This window comes from Macrobrachium rosenbergii, chromosome 31 (assembly GCF_040412425.1).
Source record: "Macrobrachium rosenbergii isolate ZJJX-2024 chromosome 31, ASM4041242v1, whole genome shotgun sequence".
Taxonomy (NCBI): Eukaryota; Metazoa; Arthropoda; class Malacostraca; order Decapoda; family Palaemonidae; genus Macrobrachium; species Macrobrachium rosenbergii.
In genome coordinates this window covers 24,284,510-24,300,383 of record NC_089771.1, presented here as the reverse complement: position 1 = coordinate 24,300,383, position 15,874 = coordinate 24,284,510, and the positions used below count along the sequence as shown (strand labels likewise).

Here is a 15,874-nt window from a genome sequence, read left to right as displayed (position 1 = left end):
TTAGTAATGAAAAATTATGTGGCAAGGGAGACAACTGCGTTTTGCCTCGTCGATGCTATGAACGTCTTAGGTGGAACGTAATAATAATAATAATAATAATAATAATAATAAGATGAACCCTATTCATATGGAACGAGCCCACAAAAGGAGCCATTGTCTTGAAGTTCAAGACGCTTACAAAGAACTCGGTGTTCATTTGAAAGAAGTAACAGAAGGTAACAGAAAATGCAGAAAGATGAGATCAGTTATTAGGAAAGGAAAATATAAATTAACACATTACTAAATTAGATAAAAATGATAATAATATAAGAAGGAAGAAGACCCTCTCTTAAACGGGTTCTGTTAAATACGGTGGCTGCATCATTAGAGTTAATTTTATGCTGAGACTGAGTTTTCTTGTAATTATTTACTCTTCCACTTTAATACTGGATAATAACTGACCCGTGTTCATATTTTGGTAAGGAGAAATAAGCTGCTCATGTATTTCTCTTTATCAAAACATGACAACTGGCCAACTTATGTCAAATATTGACTTGGAAAGAGTAAAGAATTATCAGGAAATTTAAGAAGAATCAACATGAAATTAACTCGAATTATGCAGCCGTCCAACAATAATAATAATAATAATAATAATAATAATAATAATAATAATAATAATAATAATAATAATAATAATTCTTTATTCCACTTCAGAGTATTTTACCATAGATGATATTATTACCTAATATAATTTGTAAATGTTACCCAAAATACGAATTTGTAGAGCGAGACCAAATGGAAATCAGGACATTTTGAATAATAATAATAATAATAATAATAATAATAATAATAATAATAATAATAATAATAATAATAATAATAATAACCCCGTTATTCCACTGCAGAGTTACGGTTGGTATTATTTTACATTTTATGAATTTACATTTTCAAAAAAAGGGAAGATGTGGCGTCTACATACAGGAAGAAAAGTAAAATAGTCAGCCATTGGTGCTGAACGCTGGATCTGTGTACACAAAGGCTAGTGCTCCTCGATACTCGCCCGCATGGAGATGATGAATATTAATAGAGTTCGTAATTATATACACACACACACACACACGTACGTATATACGTACCTACACACACATACAGTTTATATATAAATATATATATGTATATAAATATAAATATATACTGTATATATATATATATATATATATATATATATATATATATATATATGTGTGTGTGTGTGTGTGTGTGTGTATTTATATATATTATATATAAAAATATATAATATATATATTTATATATACGAATATATATGTATATACAGTATATACATATATACTGTATATATATATAAATATATATATATATGTGTGTGTATGTATATATATTTAACGATAAAAGTTAAACAGCAGAACAACTGCCGGAATAAATCAACATAGACATTTACTTAGGCCTCACCAAAAGCGTAATGTTCGTTATGCAAGCTTAAGCGAAAAATCAGATAGAACTGATGTCTGGAGCATTATAATAATATGTAATAACACTGTTTCTATAATCAACTTAGAACCTGCATTAACATCACTAAAAAATGGAAATCATATTCTGCACTAAATATTCAAAGGCGATTTAAAATAGAAACTAAAGATTATAGTGAATTTTCCGGGTTACTCTAAGACAGCTGTTCATTATCTGAAGATCAACCTTCGTATTGAAAAATCTTGCTTTTGAATCATATTCATAATTTTTTCATATATTTTCGGTATTAAATGTTAATGGTAGGCCTAAGTAACGCCTTCAATAGTAAGAATTCAACAAAAAAAAAAAAGATAAATAAATTCATCTATAGCTACTGAATTAATATTGAAATATGTAAAAAATATTCTTCAGACCTTTTACCAAAGGGTTTAATAATCAGGCATTTAAGACTGCATTTAAAATTACATTTGAAATTGAATTTGAAATTATATTCGAAATTACATTTGAAATTACATTTAAATTACATTTGAAATTATATTTAAAATAACATTGTAGAATTTAAAAAAATAATTAAGAATATATGAGTTTAGAAATCATAGGCCTACCTCAGATGCAGCGCCAACCTTAAGGTATCTCGTGTAGTTATCTATCTCTCTCTCGCTTTCCTTCCGTTTCTCCTCTTTATCACATTTCTCCTATCTTCTCTTCCTCCCTCTTGTTCTCCTTCGAACCTGGGCTGCAGAAAGAAAGGACATACTCTTAAACACAAGCACAGAAATGACTAAAAATAAGACCACAAAAGAAATATATTAAACCGAATATAAAACACAAAGAAAAATATAAACCTGGGGTCTGTAAACCATGAAGGAGACTGCTCGAACAAGTTCTCCCTCACCTTAGGATGAAAGACTATATACTTAATCCCTGCATACACACAGGCCATAGAAAACACGTGTAATAATGAGCTAGCTGCAGGCGGCTCCGTGACTAAGCTCACATACCTTGCAACGTGCGAGCTAGGTCTACAACTCTGAGTCTACTGCTTTGAGTCTACAACTTAGAGTAGGAGCAGAGACGTCACTTGAGCTAGGTCTACAACTTTGAGACTACTGCTTTGAGCCTACAACTTTGAGTAGGAGCACAGACGTTATGAGATAGGTCTACGGCTTTGAGTCTACAACTCTGAGTAGGAGCAAAGACGTCATATGAGATAAGTCTACAGTTTTGAGTCTACAACTTTGGATAGGAGCAGAGATGTCCTGTGGTAGGTCTACAGCTTTGAGTCTACAACTTTAAGTTACAGCTTTGAGTAGGAGTAGAGGTGCCATGAGACAGGTCTACAACTTTAAGTCTACGAGTCTGAGTAGGAACAGAGACATCATATGAGACAGGTCTACAGCTTTCAGTCTACAACTTTGGATAGTAGCAGAGACGTCATGAGACAGGTGTACAACTTTCAGGCTACAACTTTGAGTAGGAGCAAAGATATGAGTAGGTCTATAGCTTTGAGTTTACAACTTTGAGTAGGAGCGGAGACGTCATATGAGATAGGTCTACAGTTTTGAGTCTACAACTCTGAGTAGGAGCAGAGACGTCATGTAAGATAGGTCTACAGGTTTGAGTCTACAACTCTGAGTAGGAGCAGAGACGTCATATGAGATAGGTCTACAGTTTTGAGTCTAGGCTACAACTCTGAGTAGGAGCAGAGACGTCATATGAGACAGGTCTACAGTTTTGAGTAGGAGCAGAGACGTCATGAGATAAGTCTACAAGGCTCGTTCATAAGGTAGGTCTACAGCTTTGAGTACGAACAATTACGTCATGAGACAGGTCTACAGCTTTGAGTACGAAGAGTTACGTCATAAGATAGGTCTGGTCATGTGGTAGGTCTACCACTAGGAGAAGAAATAGCCATGCCTTCGCATAGGCCTACAACTTTGAGCATCAAAACTTTAAGTTGCAACAGTGAGTCGTTAGCCAGGTCTACAACTTCGATATGTCAACAAATTCAGCATCAACAATGACATCTAGGCCCATATCTTGAAGTAACGTACCAGCAGTGACGTCACGACCTAAATGTATAGCTCCCATATCACTTACGACCTTCTATTTTTCAACCTGAGCATGAGCACTTACGTCAACGAGCTAAGTGTGCAACTTGCAACCTGAGAATCTTCTCAAGTTGCACACTTAACTCGTGACGTAAGGGCAGATACGGCGTGAGCTAAAGCTATCAACTGCACATAAATTGTGACTCCATAAGTCATAAGTAGGTGTAAGTAATAAGGTCGCGAGTAACTATTCATAATAGGCCTATTTTAATGTATTATTATATATTTAGTCATTAAATACTCATAAATGCTCACAATGTATCTATCTAGACTTATTCATTTTCCTTTTATAATATATATTTCATTCTTGATTCAGACTGTCCTTGTTACATTTAAAACGCTATAATGATCGTCATTATATAATAATATTCCTATTGTACATCATATATATCCATACATCGGAAAGAAAAAAAAACTTTTTTCACTGTACTCGTATGTTATAAACGTCCGAGTTTATTTTTTATATATTGTAAGTCTAGTTTCTCTTTCACTTACCACCTTTTAATTGAAAAGACATCCAAAAATTATCATTTCATAAGTCTTCGTAACATTTTTTTAATAAGTTTTCGTCTATCGTCACTCTTTGAGAGACTGATCAGGCCCTGAGACTGATAACTACAAAATGATAACTTGAAGTTCAACGACCTTGGAACAATTGTGGCTGCAAATCAGAATAATAATTATTTTTTTATATCACCATCTGCAACTGAACAACAGCAAGATGTTAATTCCAAATTATAATAATAATCTATTTGATATCAACGTCCACGTCTGAACTACAGAAAGAATCTAAGCAAAAGAATGACGATTCTTTCGAGTGTCTAATAGAAGCTAAGCAAAACATTTCGACCTAACGTTTGTTCCTTCGTACATTTGTCGTAATAAACATAATTATTAACCTAACTGTCTCATAGTCGTAACAGAATTCAACTAACATCATCCAGCACTGAATTCGGTGAATTTCGACCCGCCAATGTTGGAGATAAACAAGAAATTCGAGCGAATCAAGACGAATAAACAAGGAGAAATCAGCCGCCAACTTCTCTGATGACAAGGAACATCCAACCTTAGCAAAATCACGCCTCGGACACGTGAGGAGAGAGAGAGAGAGAGAGAGAGAGAGAGAGAGAGAAAGGCCAACCTCTTGGTGGTGGCGTTCACTAGCGTACCTAGGTAGATATGATGCAACTAAGGAGTGCAGTTGCTGTAGGGAGTTAAGTTTGCAAACTGACATGATGCAATAGTATCGTACTCTTAAGTAGGATAGTAATCATAATTATAATAATGATATTGATGATATTTTGGTGACAATAACAAAGGCGATGATTACTGTAATGATTAAATTAAAATTAAAGAGGGGGAATTATGGAGAAACTAAAGGAAAATATTAAAAAATGAAAATGAATAAACTACATTTGAAGAAACTCTAGGTAGTTAATATACATAAATATGTATATATATGTATATATATAAGCAACCTTTAAAAAACTTTCATCATGCATTATAAACCCACACGAAAGAAAAAAAACATGCCAATAAACAAACGCTAAGCTGCCATTGGTTTTAACAAATGTTTACAAACATGAAGGCAGAACGTGGTATCGTCAGTGTTGCCAACACGAGGTGAGCACATTATTCTTATGTGCACTACCAATCGTATATGAAAGGCAAGGACGATTATTTTAGTACTGATTTCTATAAACAGCAAGTTTCAACCTTGCTCTGATTTTAAAAACTGTTTTGGAATTATTATCATTTTACTTTTGGATAATCAACTTATGACTGCTTCACCTTGATATATTATATATATATATATATATATATATATATATATATATATATATATATATATATTATATATATATATATATATGGTCTATTTTAAATCAATCTAACTGTCAAGATAAATATTCAGAGAAGACTGGCTATTAACATATTATTATATATTATTATTAGGCCCTCGCTTAAACAAGTCCCGTTAAGTGGGGTGGCTGCACAATCTGAGTTTACAAAATTTGTAATTTTTTCCCCATTTTACGTTAATATTCGACACAAATTAACTCAAATGAAACAGGCATCCCATTTAACAGACATTATTATCTTTGTATTTATAACTATATATCGTTCATTTAATGCATTGTTTCTGAGATACTGCTTTCAACGAACGAAGATAAAATACAACATTTTTCAAACCCTAACATACATTTCAGTCTTACCACTTTCGTTAATATTCACTCAATCACAGCCTCCTTTCCAAACACCACCTTGTCAACCACACAACTTGAAATAAAAAAATTAAAAACAAAATTAAACAAAATTTACAAGGCAGTAAATGCTAACACCCTTTGAAGTACCCTTGTCTGGGCTACACAACAATACAGAGCTTTTACTTTTTTCTTGAATAAAAGCAAAATTCTGCCTCGTCACTTAAGAAAACATTTCTTCAGAGGGGGTGAAAGTCTTTAAGTGGAGAGAGAGAGAGAGAGAGAGAGAGAGAGAGAGAGAGAGAGAGAGAGAGAGAGAGCACGGGTTAATGTAAATAGATCGAGGGAAATACATCTATTTAAGATATTTTCATGAAAATCAGTTTCGCTCTGCAGATAGATCGATAAAAGAGTTACGAAGTCATCAGTAGTTTTATGTTGTTTTATTTATCAAGGTTCAAGATCATAACTTAATCTATTTGCTTCTATGATATTTCAGTATATTTGGGTCAATGCGGAACATAAAAGTGAACCTCCACCCCACCAAAAAAAAATTCTAGCGTAGAAAATGCACGCCATGCTGAAACGTAAACATGACAACAGGAAGGTCTCGCGTTCAAGGAGATCTGGCAATACTGACTTCCCAGACCATCACGTGGGAATGGCGTGCCGACCTGCTAGTACTAGGTTATACACATCGTAGACTTTTTTTATCTGTGTGTGTGTGTGTGTGTGTGTGTGTGTAGTGAGCGTCCTTGCGATTCGTATCTATGACGCAAGATGATTTTGCTTGTGTTCCCTTTACGTTGCTAAATATAGGCGGTTTTCTGATTGTGCATAAACTTTTAGTAGCAAGACTGCTAAATAGGCCACTGAAACTGATTCATTTATAAAAATAACACACACACACACATTAAAAACATCAAGTAGATATCATATCATGAACTCTAACCACTTCAAACTGCTTACCAAAATACAAATTATGAAAAGGAAGTGGAATTCTAGACCCAAGATAAGGAGGAAGTTGGCCCTTGATTTTGCTGTTCCCACACAACCAGCCAACTATTTATCCAGTCGCGGACGCTTATATACAGATGAGAAAATTGAGAAAATTATCCTTCGTCGTCCTTGATTGACCGTTTGTTGCCCGTGCTCTGCGTTGTGACCTAGATTCTGCGGGATATGTGCTTGATACAGTTAGAGTATCCTCTTGCAAAAAGGACAGTTTAGCGTAGTTTAGCCATCATGGTACTAAGGCTAAAGGGTCTCTGTACACGAGGTCTAGTGTCCTTGCATAGCAGATCCTGGGTTCTGCCGGCCGTCGTACTGGCTCGGTCTAGTTCAGACCAGTATAATTCTATCGCGACAGGAGATCTGGACCTATAGATTTTCCCTTTGCTGAAAAACAAAAAGGGAAAGGCCACAGAACCTGATGGATGATAATGACAGGTCTCTCCCTGGGGCGTAAAATCCAAGGCCTTTAGTGGACTGCAGGAAAACGAGTTAGTCTAACCGTTTTCTCATCTGTACATCTCTTACGCATCGTAAGATAACGTTCTCCCATTCTATTCCATTACGTCAAAACACACACACGCACACACACACACATAAACGACAAATGAAAAGCTTCCCGGATGACAAAATAGACTCTGCCATTTTAGACTCATTGAGTATACGAGATCAACATCATTGAGTTTATCCGTAGTCTACTCAAAATCCTCATACAGCATTGATTACTAATCTGTCTCAGAAACGGTTCTCTCTCTCTCTCTCTCTCTCTCTCAGCTACCCTATAAAACTAATATTTAACCCTAAGCTCACAAAATAAATCCACAAGTTTCTAACGATCGAGATTACTTTGTTTCCGTAATATAATAAATCAAAAGTATAAACAATAAACTATCTGTAGGGCTAAGGAAATTAAATCATCCTAATATCCTGATATCTCTGGGAGTGGTAAGCATCTATTCTTTCAGAAACACTTCAAGGGAGAACAAATAGGATTCGCTATTTTCAAAGAGCCGTGTCCTTGTTTTTATGACAAGATATCGGTCTAATGAGTAGCACATGACAGACCGAACAATACAGGAGGAATGAACCTGTATTCAGGTGGTACTGTAACACTGTAGTGCAGAATCTCAACCAAAACAACATTAACGACAATGAAATCACTCGTAGGCCTACGATAGGCTTTAGTTTGCAAGATTAACAAAAGCTAAATCTCGTCTTTTTTTTTCCCCTACCTCCCAAGAGACCAAAGTCCTTTAGAACCCAACAAACAGGCATTCTCGAACCAAGTTTATAAAACAGACATATCAAGGTCTTGAGAGCCACATATCTCGCTACACGTAATATATTTAAATAATCATCCATTGGTCTAGCGATAAGAAATCAGTTTTACAATTCTCGATTTTTATTTTGGGCAAGACGTCTCACTGGCACAACTCGGCCAGTTTGGTCTTAGGATCTGACGTATACAAATATACAACTGCACTTTATTTGTTTTAAATTATTAATACTTTTGCGTTTAGGGACAATCATGTCTTGAAAACTGAAAATCTCATAAAATCTGGTGTAATACTCTAAGATGTAAATTGAAAATTTAATGAATTTGTAATTTGTTGGTATACGATGTCATTTCTGAGTCTACGTATTTTCCGTAATTCCATAGATTTCGCCTGCAGTTTACGTAAGTTAATAGACCAGTATCTGTCAAATACTCAGCAATCTCTTGTCATTTTTACCCACAATATCATGAGTCATTCACATGAACACCTCATGCCAAGTATGAGAGAGAACTACCGTCGTTATCAAGTTACCTCATAATGTTCAAATGAGTTTTTTTTTTTTATCATATTTCACGACTCTTGTACTTCGTGAACTTTCATGACACCGCCAGGAATATACAAAAAAAAAAAAAAGTCTTCGTTCTACTGTTTACATCTCCGAGTCACGTGAAAGCAAAAGAAGAAGGTTCTTGAATGAAATATGAGTAGATGAGAGAGTGAAACCAGTTGAATAGGCCAATGACCTATCTCTGTGTGGTGTGTGTGTCTCTCTCTTTCTCTCTCTCTCACACACACACACACATTCATAATCAACAATACAAAATATTTAATACTGTAATAATTTCATTTTCAGGAACTTTCTGTAACTAGCTGCTCAAGTACAGCATTCTCCAAGTCTCACTTGATACTCGTAACACACCTTACTTAAAAAAGTTGCAACGCTTAAGTAACTCGCTTATATGCGCATAGTTTACTGACTTGCAAAATAACCCCGTGATAAAGACCTGGAAACCGAACTGCGAGAAATAAAGGAACTCTGTGTAATGTTTCTGGAATATCTCCCACTTACTGTTTCCTGCTGGGAAACTGTTACCAACCCTAGGCCTAAGTCTTCGTTTGACTTTCCTCCCTGCTTTTCATTCGAGTGAAGGGGGGAAAGATTGTTTTTCCCGTTTATTTTTTTAAAATATATTTTTGTTTTTCCTTCAGCACTAGGCATCGATGTTTTCTTCACGTGTAAAATTACTTAATTATTCTTTAATACCTGACACTAGTCGAGACCACTTTCAGCTCGACGCTTTGTTTTCAGAGCAATCAGAAGCATAATCATTAACAAACAAGAAGTAAGGCATTGTTTGTATGATTTACTGTGTACAGAGATGAATCTTAGACTAATAATCAACAAGGAACGATCATCAGGAGCATTAGTTCCTGCTCCTTTGAAATAAATGTGCTACTTTGCAAAGCATCAGCCTCTACTATCGTACGTTATCGAACTGTCCAGCATTAGAAGTCTTATATTGTCTTTCATACCTATTACTGTAAAACTGTTGAATGAGTCTTCCTTGCATTGCCTTTGACCTGAGGTGTCATGGGATTGAAAAGAGCCTTCTGAATGGGGAGAGGGGATGGGGTTCAATTTAAACCTTGGGCAACCATAATGGACACCCGGAACAGCACATAGTACCCTGAGGTTTAATTATCATAAGAAGTACCTTATTCTCTCTCTCTCTCTCTCTCTCTCTCTCTCTCTCTCTCTCTCTCTTATTTTGCATCTGGTTTAATTATCATTTTTGTGGAATCCAGAATGTTTTTTTATTACAGGTAAATTAGTCATTGCCCCAACGAAAAGCTGTCTTTGCCGAGTAATATAAGTTCTGAAAACACATTTAACACTAAGTAAGCGCCTTGCTTTCTCTCTCTCTCTCTCGTTTAATATTTATAAGAATATGCTATTTTATTACAGGCAAATGAATCATCAATGCACAATACAGTTAAAGTGTTGAAAACACGTTTAGCAAAACATGATTTTTTCACGTCTTTCTCAACCTCTTATTAACAAACCAACGACAGATGAGCCCAGTAGTCATTTCTTACTATTCTAATTCATTAGAACGATACTTCGAGAGAACTGTTAAGTAAAGACAACTATAAAAAGTAAGTAATTTTGGAATAAAATTGTACTTAAAGAAGGAACAAAACAATAAAGATATTGCAGAATCAATATGCATAGGTCTAGCGTTAGTTTGCCCAAGATTCTTTACCTTGTTACCATTCTGAAAAACTGTTTTTTTTCTTGGCATGATAATTCGATAACTTTTGCCATAGAGGGAATTTTATTTATTCGAATTTAGGTTTTACTTAGAATAAGATTTAAATGATATATCATTTTACCGCATGAGTAGTTGGTGGGCATAGATCTAGCCTAGGCTACTCAACTGCTGCTTGCTATCATCACTCTATGAGACCTATCGTTTTGTGGTATCATAAATTAAACAAGACTTTTTATATATATTAAAAATACGACTATTTTTATTCTTATCAAATAATTAAACGGAAGTTTTATACACAGTTTGTGTAGCCCTGTTCTCTGCGCAACAAGTGTAACGTCACGGAAGTTAGTGCTACACACCGTATGGTAATTGTAAAGCAGACGGCCGCGCGAAGATATCGTCTATTAATATAATTTGTCGACCACACAATATCGAAATTGGTGTATATAATACTTTAATCCCCGAGGGGCTAGTACTAAACACGACGTCCCAAGGAGCTTCCGTTTAGTACTAGCACCTCGGAGTAGGTGACGCGTAGATAACAAGCCAAAGTAGCACCCCACATTTGATGAAAACTGTCTAAAACTGTAAAACTGATGGCATAGACTGTATCCTACAGGCGTACGTAGCCTACATACAGCAAAGAATATTAACGACTGACAACATACAGTAGGTGTCTTTTACGCATTACAGTAACATGTTTAAATGACGAGACTTGTTGACACAACTTGTTACCTATAGGACTAGGCCTGCCTACTTACTCCTAAGCGATTTGAATAACGAACCAGATTTTGATTTATAATAAATAGTATACATAAGATTAATGACGCTAAGATTTCGGATTTTAAATCGCCATTGCAATTACAAGACATAATAGTATACTGAAAATATAAGACATTTTCATAGGGATGGCGTATTTAAGCCTAACAAGACAGGCCGGGTAAACGACCAGGTTAACCTGTCAGTTCACCTGCGACAGTTCGACGGATGAGCGTCCACATAAAATGAGTAGAACTGTCAGTAAGACTATCAATAAGGAGGTGGAGCTATATAGACTAGCTGCTGCGGAAATTAATTGAATTGAATATAGGAATTTAGGCCAAGGGCAAGCACTGGGACCTATGAGGTCATTCAGCGCTGAAACGGAAATTGACAGTAAAAGGTTTGAAAGGCGTAACAGGAGGAAAACCTCCTAGTTGCACTATGAATCAATTGTTGGGAGAGGGTGGACAGTAAGATGGAAGAAAGAGAATACGAAAGGAGGAACAATAAAAGGAACGAAAGGGTTGCAGCTAGGGGCCGAAGGGACGCTGCAAAGAACCTTGGGCAATGCCTACAATGCCCGCATGAGGCTCAATGACGTGGAAAAACTACGGCAATTCACTTAATAATAGGAAAGAAGCAATAAGGCGCAACAGAGTACGATCTAAAGATTGCCCTTTAAAAGAGAGATGTCTATTCTCGTGCAATATTACTGAATAAGTTTAAATTAGAGCTGGAGGTCGGTTCAGTTATTTATGAAATGAACCGTGAAGCCTACTATCTTCAGCAACACCTTTCATAAAAAGGAAGGACGCTGGCCTAGGCCTGTACCAAATTGTCTGTATCGTATGGAAATATATTTTTTTACTTTTTTATTATATGATTTGGACTGACAACGATCTACAAGTAGCGCCGCAGGGTCTAAAGCACGGTTTACACGCTACGATAAATTGTAGCGATTTGTTGAACACTGAGATAGTAACGATTTATTGGATGATTGAAAGAGCGTTTACATGCAACGATTTTTAATCCAATATTTTTAGTCTTTACTTGACCGTCATGGAAGAAACATTATGGTGGTCTGCATTTGGGATGTGTTTAGTGGGAGAAAGATCAACAAAAAAACGAAAATCAAAAAGGAAATGGAGCCGTGATTGGTTAATGAAGAAACAAGTGTTTTCTCATATAACTCTGTTGGTTACATTGAGAGATGAGCTTAAGAACTCATGAGGAGTTTGCTTAGAATTCGCCATCACTGTGTATTAAGTTTATATTTCGAATTACCTCTTGCGCACCAGGACTTCACACTTCAGCAGTCAATCTGAAGATGAGTTAGATTGTAACGATATCTTGGAACCTTGTTTATACGTTCAAACTTGTCGTTACGATGCATATAGATTTGAACCTGCTGGCACCAACCACTCAATCCAGTTCCAACTCCAATAAATCGCTACGATCTCCTGTTTACACGTAACGACAAATTGTAACAACCTTTTCATTACAATAAATCGCTACAATTTATCGTAGCGTGTAAACCGTGCTTAACAATGAAATGAATTAGGCCTATACGTGGTTTATTCATTTTGTGGTCCGAGCGGCTGTGATTCTTCCCAGGCGAAATACAGCGGCGAACTGTCACAAAATCGTTCCATCAGTAGAATTCAGTTCATCGGTTCAGGTGAATGGACTGACTGCCCATAAACTGTCGTCTACAAGGAAGTTTTAGCGACAAGTTTGATATATGACAGAAGAACTGATGGGTAAACCTGACCGTGTATACCCGGCCGCAGATCTAACCGGCATGTAATTACGGACAAATAAAATCAATTTACTTCTTTTACCTACGAAATATCACTCCATTTTCTCTCGAGGAAAGATTTATACGTCCTTTTCTTCCATTGTAAGCTGCAAAATGCGCCATTATGGCGATAATTAACGGAAAAATTGACGGATCGACACAAGACACTCATTCAATTCCCGCGGTTCCCGGGTGACTGAAGCAGCAGCAGCGCCGCCCTGGTAGCGGCGCGTCAAACTACTCTGTAGTACGAGTAGAGCTGCGGTACGAGTAGGATGTTTAAATCTCCTCTTATTTTGGACTTTCTGTGGTTTAATTTTTGTTTATATTAATTTTTTTTATTTGTTTAATAATCTAACTGTATTCATTTGTTATTTATTAAGTTCTTTTTTTTTTTGTTCAATGGCTTACGACTGTGATTTTATCAAATTACGTAGTATTTCCCGTTATTTTTTATTGTGGCTTAATTTTTGTTAATATTCATTATTTATTTTTTTTACGAATTAAACAATTTTATATATCATTTATTCAGTTATTTTCTGTTTTAACAGTTTATATATACGACTCAAAATTGCCCGCTGTGACGACGTCTTTAACTGTTTATACAATCCAATACACTCTTAGGATGTTCATTATGAATAATAATAATAATAATAATAATAATAATAATAATAATAATAATAATAATAATAATAATAATAGCTCAATATTTACTAAGCTATTTCCTTTCGTTAATACTTTCTGCTTTCCATTGCCCCAGTTGTTAAATGTCTATAGGTCAAGCTGTTCAGTGGACATCAGTGTATTATTTTTATCTCTATAAAAATTGAAAGTACTTTTTATGTACTTTTTTTCAAATGAAATAACGATACTTTCCAAACGTGAATATAAAAAATATATAAATCTGCACTTTCTCATTTCCATAAGAGTTCCTTTTATGACGACACAAATGAATATTTCCAGAGAACTTTTTGAAAACAGTTGTTGCATTAAAAAAACTTAATTATGACTTGTGCACCAGAGTAAATGCATATTGCTTCTGAGAAGAGATAGAATAAAAAATTAACGAATAAAAAGAGAAACATAGAAACACGAACGGTGGAACAAGGAACAAGTGTGATTCTCAGAATGGTGAACTGCACCTGAATGTCAAATATCTTCTGGGAAAAGGGTTGCTAGATTTCTCAACTTGCATAAAAATTAGAATCATAAAAATTAGTCTCATTAGAATCGGATTCACGACACATACTTACAAAATCTTTAAGCACGATGACGTTTATACATTCTGACGATATATTTGTAAGTAAAAGCTTTTTACAACTGAAAGAAGGCATCCCAAGCGGTGCATAGTACCAGATTCTCCATAACTTTTGAATCGCCTAGAAAAACTAACGGTGATTTTTGTAGGCCAACGGGCCGCTAGAAAATTAAATCAGCGACTAGAGAATGTTCACGAATTAAAGGCGATTAGTTATAATCAGCTATTAAAATGGTCACTAATCCGTTTTACTACCAAGAGGAAAAGCAACATGGTCAGGCTTTGAAGGGGCTAAATATTTCCACAGTGACTGTATCCAAGATCGAATTAGTATAAGAGTTTACGACTATCTAGAGATTATACCGTCCGCCGATGGCACTACATATTTCTACAGTGACTGTATCCAAGCTCAATCTAGCACTAGACTTAACGACAGTCTACAGATTTCCGCCTACCGAAGGCACTAAATATTTCTCCAGTGACTGAATTCAAGATCGGTGTGGTAACCGAGTCTGCGACATTCTACAGATTTCCGGTCATCGAAGGCACTAAACATCTCTACAGTGACTATCCAAGATCAATTTAGTACTAGGGTTTGTGACAGTCCACAGACTTCCGCCCACTAAAAGTACTAAACATTTCTACAGTGACTGTATCCGAGATCAGTCTAGTACTAGAGTTTGCGACAGTCTACAGATTTCCTCCACAGAAGGCACCAAATATTTCTACGGTGACTGTATCCAAGATCAGTCTAGTACTAGAGTTTGCGACAGTCCACAGACTTCCGCCCACTAAAAGCACTAAGCATTTCTACATTGACTGTAACCAAGATCAGTCTAGTATTAGAGTTTGCTACGGTCTACAGATTTCCTCTCACAGAAGGCACTAAATATTTCTATAAGGACTGTATCCAGATTAGTCTAGTACTAGAGTTTGACCTCTGCAACCGTCTACAGACTTCCTCCCACAGAAGGAACTAAACATTTCTACAGTGACTCTATTCGAAGTTCAGTAGCATTAGTTTTCGATAGATAGTCTACAGGTTGACGTCCACGAGTCTTACAATAACTTAAATTTTCTTGACGATTGACCACTGGATGTTAAAGTTCTCCATTAAGGAACCGAATAATTTCTACAGTGACTGCGTCCAAGGTCAGTGTAGTACCAGACTTTGCGGCAGATAGTCTACAGATTCCCGCCCACACGTTTTACAAAAATCTTAAATTTTTTTGACGATTTTCGACTTAATATTAAAGTTCTCCATTATACCAAGCATATAGTTATAAGAGTGGCTTAAGTTTTCTTGTTAACAACGCTTCATATTTGTTAATAAGAAGCATCACGTCTATTTATTCATATGGAGATCGAAATAAAATGAATAAGGATCGAAAGTATAAGGAAATTCGTCCATATAGAAGATAGACACTTATAGAAGACCGAAGAATTTGTTCTGAGCTTCAGATTTTGGTAGATTAAAAAATGTAGTAAGAGATGAATCAGTGGAAGAGCCGTTTGTCAATTTAGTGGTTACTTAAAACATTTTTTTAAATTACAGGAGTATTCTTATAAATCTCACATAGTGTCTACGTATACAATGATAAAATCGTGTACTAATTCATAAACCTGGATACTGGTTTCAGCAGAGCTTCAGTACAGAGGAAATTAAAGATTCATAAAAGATAGGCCTAGTGCCAACCGAGTAAACTACAGGTT

At 35.6% G+C, this 15,874-nt stretch overlaps 1 long non-coding RNA gene across 1 annotated transcript in view; it reads right to left on the bottom strand.

Annotated features, from left to right (window-relative positions):
* The window catches only part of LOC136855254 (uncharacterized), a 43,122-nt gene extending 29,614 nt beyond the window's left edge, over nt 1-13,508 (bottom strand). The window contains exons 1-2 of the long non-coding RNA XR_010857968.1: nt 12,947-13,508; nt 2,073-2,203 (exon numbers count right to left, since the gene is read on the bottom strand). This is a non-coding gene — a long non-coding RNA (uncharacterized lncRNA). The remainder of the gene's footprint in view (nt 1-2,072; nt 2,204-12,946) is intronic.
* Between the last annotated feature and the right edge of the window lie 2,366 nt (nt 13,509-15,874).